Raw genomic sequence first — 15,484 nt, 5'->3', positions numbered from 1 at the left:
AAAAAAAAACTTTTGAGTACCCATAATTCCCATTTTTTGACATAATGAAAAGCCAGAAGTATTGAATTCCAGAATTAGACTCACCATCCACTGTTGCCCACAACTTAGCACTGTTCTGGAGAGTCACTGTAGTCAGACAAGAGAAGGGAAAATGCCTAGGAGTGAACAGAAAGGAGCAATGGTCATACTGGATCAATAAGAACACCTTATTTTTATGAAAGTTTAATAATTCAGGGGAGATTAACATCTTAGTATATGAATGATGATACACGTCATACATTATTAATAATATATGAAGGGGCTTCCCTGGTGGCGCAGTGGTTGGGAGTCCACCTGCCGATGCAGGGGACACGGGTTCGTGCCCCGGTCCGGGAAGATCCCACGTGCCGTGGAGCGGCTGGGCCCGTGAGCCATGGCCGCTGAGCCTGCATGTCTGTAGCCTGTGCTCCGCAACGGGAGAGGCCACAGCAGTGAGAGGCCCGCGTACTGCAAAAAACAATAATAATAATATATGAAAATACCAAATGTTTTAATCAGACTGATTCTAATAAAAATGAAAATGCAAGAGTAGCAAGGAAGGGTACAAACCTCAGGTATAAAACCTATAGTCATTAAATGTATTATCTAAGAAAGGTGGCATTTTAGCTTAGTAGGTAAAAATTGGGTTATCCATTGTCACTGGTTATTCTGAAAAAAAATATGGCTGTATCCCTCACACCCAATCAACTGCAAATGGATCAGAAGGTTTGAAAAATGAAGTTATACCCCAAAAGAAAAATGGCTAAATGATATAAACAAAATTTGTAAATATAAGATGTTCAATCTCACTAGCAAATTAAATTCACAATGAGATACCATTTCATGCCCATCAATTGACAAAAAAACGGGTCTTCTAATACCAAGGATGTGGACAATGGGCCATCCTTACATTGTAGAGCAATTGGGTATCATCATCTGGTACATTTACAGATGCTCTTAACATACAACCTGGCAGATCCTTACCTTCTTAGGGATTCCTCACAAGTGCTGGAAGAGCCATACCAGGATGTTTGCAAAAGAAAAGCACCAACCTAAATGACCAACAACAGGAAAATGGGTAAGTATATTTAAGGCATGTTGAAGTCACTCTGCATCAGTGAAAATGAATAAACAAACCAGGCATCAGCAGATAAACCTCCCTGCACGGTGCCACCAAGTGCGATGTATATCAAGTTTAAAATACCCAAAATAAGACCATATCATAGCCTTTTTTTTTTTCTTGGCTGCACTGCACAGCATGCAGGATTTAGTTCCCCGACCAGGGGTCCAACCTGTGGTGTGCCCCCTGCAGTGGAAGTGCAGAGTCAACCACTGGACGGCCAGGGAACTCCATGACCATATCATACTGTTTAACCTGGCCCTAGGGCCAGTGCCTGTCTGTGCTAAGGCATGTGCACTGGCTTCCTTGATGAGAAAGTCCAGCTCACAGAAAGTCAGCTAAACTAAACAGCCATGTGGTGGATTCACAGTGCAAGCTCCTCACCCCTGTGGACTAGGAGCAAACATAAATAACAAGTTCACAGACACCAGCCACAGGGATAGGAAGTGAGTAGGTGGATAGTGGTTAGTTCCAAGAGGGAGGGAGAGCAGAGTTTCACTTCTGTAAGTAATGCTTGGGTGCCATGTATGTAGGGGTTCATTATGCCTTTTGCAAATCTGAGATGTTTTTTTTTTAAATCATAAAAGTACCAGGAGAAAACATGGAAGCTGAGAAGACTTTCTAAGCATGACACAAAATCCCAGGAGAGTGATAAACTGACTACATAAAAACGTAAAATTTTTGGAATACCATATACCTCTCTGGAGTTAGTAAAATAGATGTGCTACGCATGTAACAAAGCATATTCTCTAAACATACTAGCAAAGATAAAAGTTTAATGATCTCTCCTTTGCAGCTGGCATTAGGAAAGAGCTCATGCTGATCGTGAAAATATAAATTGGCCCAATCTCTAGAGGGCAATCTGACAATATCTATGACATTTTTAAATATCCATCCCCTTTGATCAAGCACTTAACTTTGGTGAAATCCCCCCACGTTTACAAAGCCAAACGTAATCCTGCTGCATTATTGTTAGCAAAAGATTGGAAATAACCTGTATGCCCATCAATAAACAAGCTAGCTGCTAAATAAGCTAAGAACATTCTTACCATGGAGTATTAATGCAGCCTTCAGAAAACCCAAGGTTAGATCTATGATCCAGCAAGCAATGACGTCCAATACACATTTACTGCCCAGTGAAATATTCAAGTGCAGGTCCATCCATGTTGTCATAAAGGGCAAAATTTCATCATGGCTGAGTAATATTCCATTGCTATGTTCCACATCTTTATCCATTCATCTACTGATGGGCACTTGGGTTGCTTCCATGTCTTGGCTATTGTAAATAATGCTGCAATGAACATAGGGGTGCATGTATCTTTTCTAAAATACGCAGGAGTGGAATTACTAGATCACGTGGTAGCTTTTTTTTTTTTTTGAAGAACCTCCATACTGTTTAGTGGCCATGCCAATTTACTTTCCCACCAGCAGTGCAGGAGTGCTCCCTTTTCTCCACACCCTCCCCAACACTTGTGATTTGTTGTCATTTTGATAAGTCATTCTGACAGGTGCAGGTAATACAGCTAACTGTGGTTCTGGTTTGCATTTCCCCGACTATGATGTTGAGCATCTTTTTACGTACCTGTTGGCCATCTGTATGTCTTTGGAAAACTGTATTCAGATCGTATGCCCATTTTTTCATCAGGTTTTTTGATGCTGAGTTGTATATTTTGGATATTAACCTCTTGTCATATGTATCATTTGCAAATATCTTCTCCCATTTAGTAGGTGGCCTTTTCATTTTGTTGATAGTTTCCTTTGCTGTGCAAAAGCTTTTTAGTTTGATGTAGTCACATTTGTTTGTTTTTGCTTTGTTTCCCTTGCTTGAGGAGACAGATCCAAAAAATATTACTAAGACCAATGTCAAAGAGCATACTGCCTATGTTTTCTCCTAGAAGTTTTATGGTTTCAGGTCTTACATTTAAGTCTTTAATCCATTTTGACTTTATTTTTGTGCATGGTGTGAGAGTAGTCCAGTTTGATTCTTTTGCATGTAGCTGTCCAGTTTTCCCAAAACTATTTACTGAAGAGACTGTCTTTTCCCCATTGTGTATTCTTGCCTCCTTGGTCATAATTAATTGCACATATAATCGTGGGCTCATTTGGGCTATTTTTTTCCATTGATCTATATGTCTGGTTTTTTTGTGCCAGTACCATGCTATTTTGATGACTGTAGCTTTTTAGTATAGTTTGAAGTCAGGGAACATACTTCAGCTTTGTTCTTCTTTCTCAAAATTGTTTTGGCTATTTAGGGTCTTTTGTGTTTCCATACAAATTTTAGAGTTATTTGCTCTAGATGTGTGAAAAATGCCACTGGTATTTTGATAGGGATTGCACTGAATCTGCCTGGGATAGTATGGTCATTTTAACAATATTCTTACAATACATTAGTATGATATATCTTTCTTCTGTTTCTGTCTTCTTCAGCTTCTTTCATGAGTGTCTTATAGTTTTCAGAGTACAGGCCTTTTACCTCCTTAGATTCATTCCTAGGTATTTTACTTTTTTTTTTTTTTTGCTGTACACAGGCCTCTCACTGTTGTGGCCTCTCCCGTTGCGGAGCACAGGCTCTGGACGCACAGGCCCAGCGGCCATGGCTCACGGGCCCAGCCGCTCCGCGGCATGTGGGATCTTCCCGGACCGGGGCACGAACCCGCGTCCCCTAGCATCGGCAGGCGGACTCTCAACCACTGTGCCACCAGGGAAGCCCTACTCTTTTTGATCTGATTATAAATGGGATTGTTTTCTTAATTTCTTTTTCTGATACTTCATTGTTAGTGTATAGAAATTCAACAGGTTTCTGTATATTAATTTTGTATCCTGCAACATTACCAAATTCATTGATGAGCTCTAATAATTTTTTGGTGGCATCCTGTGGATTTTCTATGTATTGTATGTCACCTGCAAACAATAAATTTATTTATATTTTTGGCTGCGTTGGGTTTTTGTTGCTGTGCGCAGGCTTTCTCTGGTTGCAGCAAGCATATGGCCTGTACTATGTTGAAGTATGTTCCTCTATATGTACTTTGTTGAGTTTTTATCATAAATGGATGTTGAATCTTGTCAAAAGCTTTTTCTCCATCTATTTATATGATCATCTGGCTTTTATTCTTCAGTTTGTTAATGTGGTATATAACACTCATTTGCAGATATTGAACTACCCTTGCATCCGAGGTAAATCCCACTTGATCATGGCATATGATCCTTTTTATGTCTTGTTGAATTTGGTTTGCTAATATTTTCTTGAGGATTTGCATCTGTGTTCAGCAGTGATACTAGCCTCTAATTTTCTTTTTCTGTGCTATCTCTGTCTGGTTTTGGTATCAGAGTGATTTCTGGCATTGTAGAATGAGTTTGAAAACATTCCTTCCTCTGCAATTTCTTGAAATAGTTGAGAAAGGTGTTAATTCTTCTCTAAATGTACAGAATTCATCTGTGAAGCCATCTGGTCCTACACTTTTGTTTGAGGGAAGTTGTTTTATTGCTGATTGAACTTCATTAATGGTAACTGGTCTGTTTATGTATTTTCTATTTCCTCCTGGTTCAGTCTTGGGAAAGTGTACATTTCTAGGACTTTGTTCATTTCTTCTAGGTTGTCCATTTTATTGGCATGTAGTGATTTGTAGTAGTCTCTTATGATCTTTTGTATTTCTGGGGTGTGGGTTGTGACTTTTTTTTTTTTAATTTATTTATTTTTGGCTGCATTGGGTCTTCGTTGCTGCAGGCAGGCTTTTTCTAGTTGTGGCGAGCAGGGGCTACTCTTTGTTGCGGTGCGTGTGCTTCTTATTGTGGTGGCTTCTCTTGTTGCAGAGCACGGGCTCTAGGCGCACAGGCTTCAGTAGTTGTGGCACGAGGGCTCAGTAGTTGTGGTTTGTGGGATTTAGATCACAGGCTCAGCAGTTGTGCCGCACAGGCTTAGTTGCTCCACAGCATGTGGGATCTTCCCAGACCAGGGCTCGAACCCAAGTCCTCTGCATTAGTAGGTGGATTCTTAACCCTTGCGCCGCCAGGGAAGCCCTTCATTTCTGATTTTATTGATTTGGACCCTCTCTCTTTTTCTTGATGAGTCTGGCTAAAGGTTTATCAATTTTGTTTATTTTTTCAAAGAATCAGCTCTTAGTTTTTTTGATCCTTCCTATTGTTTTCTTAGTCTTTATTTCTGCTCTAATCTTTATGATTTCTTTCTTTCTACTAACTTCGGGTTTTGTTTGTTCTTCTTTTTCTAGTTCTTTTAGATGTAAAGTTAAGTTGTTTGAGATTTTGCATGTTTCCTGAGCTAGGCTTGGATCACTATAAATTTCCCTCTTAGAACTGCTTTTGCTGCATCCCACAGATTTTGAATCGTTCTGTTTTTGCTTTTATTTGTCTTCAAGTATTTTTTAAATTTCTTCTTTGATTTCTTCAGTGATCCACTGCTTGTTTAGTAGCATATTCCCCACAAGGGAAGAGAACAAAAGAAGAAAGGGAGAAAAAGTAACTACAAAAACAACCCCCAAAACAATTAACAAAATGGCAATAAGTGGGACTTCCCTGGTGGCACAGTGATTAAGAATCCGCCTGCCAATGCAGGGGACCCAGGTTCGAGCCCTGATTTGGGAAGATCCCACATGCCGCAGAGCAACTAAGCTAGTGCGCCACAACTACTGAGCCTGTGCTCTAGAGCCCGCAAGCCACAACTACTGAAGCCCACGCACCTAGAGCCTGTGCTCTGCAACAAGAGAAGCCACCGCAATGAGAAGCCCGCGCGCCACAATGAAGAGTAGCCCCCACTCACCGCAACTAGAGAAAGCCCGCACACAACAACGAAGACCTGATGGCTGCATCAGGCTGCATCAATAAATAAATTTATTTTTTTTAATGGCAGTAAGTACATACCTATCAATAATTACTTTAAATGTAAATGGACTAAATGCTCCAAGACATAGAGTGACTGAATGGATACAAAAAGAAGACCCATATATATGCTGCCTTCAAGAGACTCATTTCAGATCAAAAGGCATACTGAAAGTGAGAGGATGGAAAAAGGCATTCTATGCAAAGGGAAATGAAAAGAAAGCTGGAGTAGCAATACTTGTGTCAAAGTAGATTTTGAAACAAAGACTTTAACAGGAGGCAAAGGACATTACATAGTGATCAAGGGATCAATCCAAAGACGTAACAGCTGTATATATATATTCACCCAACATAGGAGCACCTAAATACATAAAGCAAATATTAACAGACATAAAGGGAGAAACTGACAGTAACACAATATTAGTACGGGACTTTAACACACCACTTAGATCGATGGACATATCATCCAGACAGAAAACACTGGCCTTGAATGACACATTAGAACAAATGGAATATATATATATAACATCCCATCCAAAAGCAGCAGAATACACATTCTTTTCAAGTACATATGGAACATTCTCCAGGATAGAGTCATAAACCGGGGTTGGTAAATTTAAGAAAATTGAAATCATAGCAAGCATCTTTTCTGACCACAATGCTATGATACTAGAAATCAAGTATAAGGAAAAAAACAGAAAACAAAAAATACCCTGCAAACACGCAAACATGTAGAGGCCAAATAATATTCTACTATTTCTTTTAAAAAACAAGAGGAAGTTTTCAGTAATGATGGTTGCTGAGAATAAGTGAAAATGCTGTGATATAGATGGCAGATGGTGGTAGCCAGTTTTCTCACTGTTGGAGTAGGAGGTTACAGATAAGCAAGGGAAGACAGCTAGAATGATCCATGTGGTAGTGAATTACAGTTGGAAACACCAGGATAAATTATGTTTAGCTTAATATCGATACAGAAAATTCCATATAGAAATATTTCTAGTTATGTGTATATATACATGTATTACACTGTCAACTGAGTGGGCCAAGAAGCAAGGACAGACACTCCAGTGGCGATGAGCACACTTAGCTCCCAGTTTAGGTTTCTGATGCCATTCTCCAATTAAAGGAATCAAGTCTCCTTAGAGAAATGGCTGATTCTAGGACTGAGGCAGAAAATGTACAAATGCCTGGAGAACACTAGTGCCAGAAAGCAAGGAAGTGCTCAAACACAAAAACAATGATCAAGGAGATGAAGTTATGTCAAAGGGACACAGGAGCCAAGTGAAGAAGCTTTGAATGGCCAAAGCTGGAACAATTAGAGCAATAAAATAAAGTAGTATTGAATTATAATCCAAAGTATAAAATAAATATCCATGAGTTTATACTGATATAAATAAATGGGAGAAAACAGAAATCTCCCTTGTAGAAGAAATCCAAGTAATTTCTATAGGCACTCTGCCATTACAGAGGTGAAGTTCTTTAAGCCTGAGCTTAAATCACATAGTGACTTCCAAAGAGTACATATGGGGACGTCCCTGGTGGTGCAGTGGTTAAAAATCCGCCTGCCAAATGCAGGGGATGCACGTTCGATCCCTGGTCCAGGAAGATGCCACATGCCGCGGTGCAACTAAGCCCGTGCGCCACAACTACTGAGCCCACATGTTGCAGCTACTGAAGCCCAAGCATCTAGAACCCATGCTCCGCAACAAGAGAAGCCACCACAATGAGAAGCCCGCACATCGCAACGGAGAGCAGCCCCCCACTCACCACAACTAGAGAAAGCCTGTGTGCAGCAACAAAGGCCCAATGCAGCCCCCCACCCCCCAAAAAAAGTACATATAATGTAGACAGGGGGAAAAGTGACTCAGAGTAGAGAAACCTGACAGACCCTACCTCAGCTAAGTGATGTCATCCTGAGAGCATGTACCTTTGATATCAAGTGAAGATGACATTTTACCTGTGGTCTTCCTCTCAAAACATAACCTCAGTCTAATCAAAGGAAAAACATCTGACAAATCCCAAAAGACATTCTGCAAAATCCCTGACCAATGGTCCTTAAAACTGTTGAGGTCATCAAAAAGAAGGAAAGTCTGAGAAACTTTCACAGCCAAGAGAAGACTAAGAACACATAATGACTAAATACAATACTACTGAATGGGATCCTGGAATAGAAATAGGAAAAAACTAACAAAATCTGAATAAATTATGGACTTTAGTTAATAATAATGTATAAGTATCATTAAAAATGTACCATATTGTTAAAAAATGTTAATAACAGGGGAATCTGTGTCTGGGGTATATAAGAACCCTCTGTACTATCTGCTTAATTTTTCCATAAGTCTAAAAGCTCCCTCTCTCTCTCTCTCTCTCTCTCTCTCTATATATATATATATATATGACTCAGAGCCATAAAAAAGAATGAAATCTTGCCATTTGCAATAACATGGATGGATACATACCACATCTCCTTTATCCATTCTTCCACTGTAAAGCTGGTTTTCATGATTTTGTGTGTGCCCTTTAAAAGCACCCACTGACCTTTGAAGCCAAATGTTTTGGGGACTCATTTTCCTAGTGTGATGTCCCTGGGCTAGGGAGCCCAATGTGGGGCTCAGACCCCTTTACTCCTTGGGGAGAACCTCTCTAATTGTAATTATCCTCCATTTGTGGTTCGCCTACCTGGGGGTATAGGTCTTGACTATACTGCGTCTCCACCCTTCCTACTTGTCTCATGGTTCCTTCATTTTATCTTCAGTTGCAGAAGATCTTTTCTGCTAGTCTTCATGTCATTCTCATCAATAGTTGCTGCGTATAAACAGTTGTAGTTCTGGTGTGCCCATGGAAGGAGATGAGCTCAGGGTCTTCTTATTCCACCATCTCGGCCACTCACCAAATTTTTAAAAAATCCTCATAGAAGCATCAAAGAACTATAAGGTGGTCCAGAATTTCCAGGCAAAAATCTAAGAGAAAGCAAGAGACATCATCAGAATACCCACTAGGAGAGGTCAATTTCTCTCCTAGTGGCATCTACCTATCCCAATAAACTAAGCTGTGAAAGCAAGCAGGGGTTTTGAGGGCTCACAGAGTAAAAAAGGCAAAGTCAAATCCAGGGCCCACCAAAAGTGGGAAGTCTCAAAGGACATTAAGCTGTGACCCCTGAAGGGCTAACACCTCAGGGTACAAGCAAACCTTCCCCAAAACTCAAAGAACTGTAGGTAGCATTGCCTTGGTGCTGAGCAGAACCAGGAAAATATCTGCAGCCCAAACTCTATCCTAGTGGTAAGCTATGAAACTTCAAGGCATGAATTTAAAGTCACTGATAGTACTCCTAAGCACCAAGCAGAAATAAATGTAAATCCTGTCTGGGGGGAAGGCACCTTCATTTTACGTCATAGGAGAACCACACAATTATTTTTCAAAGCAGCACACAGTAGAAGACAACCAAGTACATAAAACAAGGTGCCATGAGTGAGAGCCTACAGAAACACACATTACAGATTCATACAGACTTCACATATGGGAAGTATTAGATATAAAACATTCATACTGGGACTTCCTTGGTGGTCCAGTGGTAAAGAATCCGCCTTCCAATGCAGTGGACGCAGGTTGGATCCCTGGTCAGGGAACTAAGGTCCCACATGCCGCGGGGCAACTAAGCCTGCACGCCACAACTACTAAGCTTCCGCACTTCAACTAGAGAGCCTGCATGCTGCAAACTACAGAGCCCATGGGCTCTGGAACCCGAGCACCACAACTACAGAGCCCACATGCCCTTAAGCCTGTGCGCCACAACTAGAGAAGAGAAAACCTGCACATCACAATTAGAAGCTCGTGCACTGCAACGAAAGATCCTGCGTGCCTCAGCTAAGACCCAACACAGCCAAAAATAAATAAAATCTTTTTTAAAAATAAATAAATAAAAAGAACACATTCATGCTTACTTTGCTTAAAGAAAAATAGATGAAAATCTGCAGGACACAGCAATTATTAAAAGTGAACATAGGGGGACTTCCCTGGCAGTCCAGTGGTTGAGACTTCACCTTCCAATGCAGGGGGTGCAGGTTTGATCCCTGGTTGGGGAGCTAAGATCCCACATGCCTCACGGCCAAAAAACAAAACATAAAACAGAAGCAACATTGTTAACAAATTCAATAAAGACTTTAAAAAATGGTCCATATCAAAAAAAAATCTTTAAAGAAAAAAGAAGTTAACATAGGGACTTTCCTGGCAGTCCAGTGGTTAAGACTCCATGCTTCCACTGCAGGGGGCACAGGTTCGATCCCTGGTCTGGGAACTAAGATCCCACATGCTGCAGTGCAGCCAAAAAAAAAAAAAGGGAACATAGCAGAGAGGGAAGTTAAATGGAACCCTAGAAATGAAAAGTATAAGAACCAAAACTAAAAACTTAATGGATGGATGGACGTGGTATCAAAGTGGACACTGCAAAATAACAAATGAAGTGGAAGACAGATGAAAAGAAAATACAGCAGAATGCAGCAGAGAAAGGAAAAAAAAGCTAGAAAATACAGAAGAAAGGTAAAAATACCTGGAAGATAGACTGAGAAAGGTGACAAAGTCAAATATACATTTTATCATAGTTTCAGAAGACGAGAGTATGAGAGAAGTATTATTTGAAGAGGTAATGGCTGAGAATTTTCTAGAAATGACAATACAGATGCAAGAATCCCAACAAATCACAAAAAGTGTAAATAACAAGAAATCCGGCCCTAGAAACAGTATAGTGACCTGCAGAGAAGCCAAGACAGAGAAAATCTTAAAAGCAACAGAGGGCAAAAAAAAAAAAAAAGGCACTACCTTTAAAGAGTGACAGCCTACTGCTGACTTCACAACAGTTACAGTTAGTGGAGGCCAGAAAACAGTGAGATGACAGCTTCATGTGCTGAAATTACTGGCAACCTAGAATTCTAAACCTGGAGAAAATATACAGTAATTAAAGAATCAAAGTCAAATATTTTCAGACAAACAAAAACAGAATTCTTCACCAGCAGACTCACACTAAGGGAAACTCTAGATGGGGGGCAGGGGTAAGCAATCTAAGTGATATGCAGGCCTCTGTCACCCAGGAGCATGGTAAAGTCACTGGCTAGCTCCAGACATAGATACACTGGTAAGCATGTTGCTACTTCCTAGGGTAAACACTAAATGACAGAAATAGAGGCAAGACTAACAAATCAACAGAAGGACAAAAATGAAAGAAATCTAAAAAGATTAAAAAAATAAGAAGGATAGAAAGGATAATAGAAGACGATAGAACCAACCCCAAATATAATCAATAGTAACATTATAAGAACATACTAAATATGTTATTCCTGTTGCTGTTTTTGAGAGAGTGATTTCTGCATGACCCAGATATTTCTATTTTGAAAAGCAATCCGTGCTTCTACTTGATTCCAGCAGCAGGAAGAGATACAAACACGTCCAGCAGTCAGCTAGGAAGTGCTGGAGGAGCTGAAATTGGCTGCTTTTTCGTCAAAATTTGTAGAAATTATAAAATACATTTTGTAAGTTAAACTTACTTAAAATCAAAATGGTTTTAATTCAGGACTAAAAGTGTACAAAGTTTAACATTTTTATGTCTTTGATATTTATACATCATGACCTATTAAGAAAGATTTCACTGAATACGAAAAGTTTACTTTTTAAATAAACTCTGCCGATGAACAGTGCAGGTACAAAACGGGGGGTGGTATAGTATATATACAAACATGCAATTTCAAATTATTTCTGAAAAACTACACACAAAACTAGTAATTACGATTGCTTCTGAGGAGGGAATTAGGAGAAGAAAGAAGACGGGGAAGTTTCACCTTATGCCCTTTTGAAAATTGTGAATCTAACTTTAGAAAATATATTAGACCATCTGATACTAACAATTTAATGGAAGTGCAAAGAGCTAAGAATAGCCAGAACACGTCTAAGAATAAGATCAAGGGGTCCTGCCCTTCCAAATATCAATAAATTTTATAAAGCTACAGTAAAATTAAGACAATGAGGTATAGGTGCTGGGACAGAAAAACTGACCAACGGTATGGAAAAGAGAGCTTAGAAACAGAGTAGCTCATTTCGAACACCTGATTTGTAACCCAGTTGGCATTAATCAGTGGAAAAACAGGTAATTTTTTAATACCTGGTGGTTATGCATGTTTAAACCTAAATTTTTAAAAATCAATAAAATTGGATCCCTACCTCACACCATACATATAAGAGAATAAATTTTTGACTCTGAGATGAGGAAAGATTTCATAAGAATTAAAAAATACAACCATAGGGAATTCCCTGGTGGCCCAGTGGTTAGGATTCTGGGCTTTCACTGCCGTGGCCCAGGTTCAATCCCTGGTTGGGGAACTGAGATCCCACAAGCTACACGGTGTGGCCAAAAAACAACAGGAAAGGAAGGAAGGAAGGAAAGAAGGAGGGAGGGAGGAGGGAAGGAATGAAGGAAATACAACCATAAAGAAAAAGATTGGTAAATTCAAGTACATTAAAATTAAGACCCTCTGTTAATCAAAAGATACTATTGGGGCTTCCCTGGTGGCGCAGTGGTTAAGAATCTGCCTGCTCAAACACAGGTTTGAGCCCTGGTCTGGGAAGATCCTACATGCCGCGGAGCAACTAAGCCCGTGTGCCACAACTACTGAGCCTGTGCTCTAGAGCCTGCAAACCACAACTACTGAAGCCTATGTGCCACAACTACTGAAGCCTGCGCGCCTACAGCCTGTGATCCGCAACAAGAGAAGCCACTGCAATGAGAAGGCCTCACACTGCAACGAAGAGTAGCCCCCACTCGCCACAACTAGAGAAAGCCCGTGCACAGCAATGAAGACCCAACGCAGCCAAAAAATAAATAAGTCTTAAAAAAAAAAAAAGAGATACTATTAAAGAGAGTGAAGGGGACTTCCCTGGTGGTCCAGTGGTTAAGAATCCGCCTTCCAATGCAGGGGATGCAGGTTTGATCCCTGGTCAGGGAACTAAGATCCCACATGCTGCAGGGCAACTAAGCCCACATACCACAACTAGAGCCTACGCACCACGCACCACAAGAGAGCATGCATGCTGCAACTAGACAGAAGCCCGCACGCCACAACAAAAGATCCCGTGTGCCTCAACTAAGACCCAACACAGCCAAAAATAAATAAATATTTCCAAAAAATAAATAAAGAAGGCTGGAGATAGCATAGCTCTGACTTCCAAAGATGAAAAAACAAAAAGGTGAATGTTAAAAAAGAGAATGAAAAGGCAAGTCACAAACTGGAAGAAGGTATCTGCAACTCGTATTCTGAATTACATCCAGAATATATAAAGAACTTCTGTGAATTAACAAGAAAAATAAATAACTCAATAGAAAAATGGGCAAAAATTTTTTTCACAGAAGAGGAAGCACAAGTAATTCCTAGATATATGAAATGATGTTCAATCTTGTTACAAAAACAGAAACTTGTAAATTAAAATCACTATGTCACCCCACATCCAGGAGAAAATTAAGGTTTGACAATACCAAATGCCAGTGAGGAAATAGGACAAAGGACTGCAGGTGTGGGTGTGCATGTAAATTTGTACAACTTCTTTGGAAAACAGTTTGACAATATCTGGTAAAACTGAACACGTGCATACCTTACACCCATCAGTTCCACCTCTGAGTGTAACCCTACACAAGCCTGTGCTTATGCACAGAAGTCACATATGAAAACATACATAGCAGCACTGTTTGAAAAAAACTAGAAACTAAAATGTCTGTCATTGGCAGAATTAATAAGATGGGGGTGTTGGATACACCCAGTGGAATATTATATAGCAATGAAAAATGAACGTAGCATCCTACAAATGCCTGACCACTCCTCACCAAATTTTCAAGGAAAGTTATCAAAAAAAAAAAGGATACTCTGAAAAACTTTCACAGCCAAGAGGAACCTAAGGAGACATGATGATGTCTAAATGTAATGTGCTACCCTGGATGGAACCCTGGAACCAAAAAAGGACATAAGGTAAATACTAAAGGAAACTTGAATAAACTATGGACTTCTGTTAATAATAATGTATCAGTCTTCATTCATTGTAATAAACATGCCATACTAATGTAAGATGTTAGCAGGGAAAACTGTGTGCAAGGTATATGGGTATTCTCTGTACTATCTACTCAATTTTTCTCTAAATCTAAAACTGTTCTAAAAATAATGTCTATCAATTAAAAATGAAGCTATAGGAGTATTAATATGAATCAATATTTAAAATAATGTTAAGTAAGGGTATCATGGAAAAATATAGACAACATGATTCTATTTACATTAAGTTCAAGAACAGCAAATAAATGTATTATTTAGGATAAAAACATGGTAAAAGTGAAAATAAAATAACAATATTACAGGTAAGAAAAATGAGCTATCTGTTGAAGGTTCACTTGAACTTCCAGGGTCAGAAAGTAAAGGAAGTATATAAAAACAAGATTCAAAATAGTGGTTACCTCTGGCTGGGATAGTGGGGAAAGGCAGGCAGAAGGAGGGAGGGAATGGGATGTTATCAGTTTTGAGCACAACGGGTCTTCTGGGATTGTAAAAATGTTCTATTTCTTGTCCTGGATAAAGTGTACATGTGTGTTTCTACATATTTTCATATACTTCTATATATATGCTATATTTTACAAATTTTACATTTTTATTTAAAAAGAAAGGAAAAACTTATCTGTCCCCTAGGCAGGCTCCGGCCCTAGTGCCCTGGCACAATTATTCTTCAGGGGAGGCGGTTCTCCTATATTTGGTTAGGGGTCTTCACATGGCCTTGTCCTCTGAGGTGGCTCCCTCTGGCCTCCCCTAAGCTGACAGAAGCTGTCTTTCTGGTCAACACGGCTGGTTAGAGTAGCTCCAGATGGGGACTGTGCATAGGGGTCATCTCTGTCCCTTCCCGTCAAACACCATCAAGCTCAGCAAAGCAGCAGCATGGGACTGGGGAGCCGTAGGGGCCTGTGGGGCTTTGGAGATCAGCTTGTTTCAGCCCATTAAGGATGGGGCTTCAGTCTGGGCACCACCCAGGCAGGAGGGCAGAGGCCTCTCTCAGAAAAGATTCCTGCTTGCTACCATTCCCTCTCAATTCCTGGACAAAATCCCCACTGCCCCAGGGGCCTGACAAGGGAGATGGGCCGGTGGGTAGAGTGGACTGAAGTCGTAAGTGGAAAATGATCCAAAAATTAAAAATAATTTCTCTGGGCCACAGACCCATGTAGGACTAAACCTGGCACTGAGAGGGGCTCAGGGCAAATCTGTTCATCCAGCACCAAAGGGGGCCAGAGGGCAGGGCTCATGTCCACAAGGATGCTGACCCCAAAAGGACCAAGGTTTAGCCTTGGGAGGCCACTCCCCTCCCACACGACCCACCCAAAGGCTCCAACGCTGACAGCCCTGCCACAAAGCCCCACACACTGGACGACCCAGAGAGGGGTCCCGACTCCCTAAGTTCTCTTCCAAAAGAAGATGGAGGCACAGAGAGGTTAAGTAGCCAGTG

General features: G+C 40.4%; 1 protein-coding gene across 1 annotated transcript in view; it reads right to left on the bottom strand.

Moving 5' to 3' along the window:
* ANAPC7 (anaphase promoting complex subunit 7) overlaps window positions 1-15,484 on the bottom strand; it is a 48,012-nt gene that overhangs the window by 4,296 nt on the left and 28,232 nt on the right. Inside the window, exons 13-15 of the transcript XR_013831241.1 lie at window positions 8,651-8,931; window positions 1,003-1,070; window positions 85-486 (exon numbers count right to left, since the gene is read on the bottom strand). The gene's annotated coding sequence lies outside the window, so the exon portion shown is untranslated. The remainder of the gene's footprint in view (window positions 1-84; window positions 487-1,002; window positions 1,071-8,650; window positions 8,932-15,484) is intronic.

The sequence above is a fragment of the Stenella coeruleoalba genome (assembly GCF_951394435.1).
Source record: "Stenella coeruleoalba genome assembly, chromosome: 14".
NCBI lineage: Eukaryota > Metazoa > Chordata > Mammalia > Artiodactyla > Delphinidae > Stenella > Stenella coeruleoalba.
This window is presented reverse-complemented; position numbering and strand designations above follow the sequence as displayed.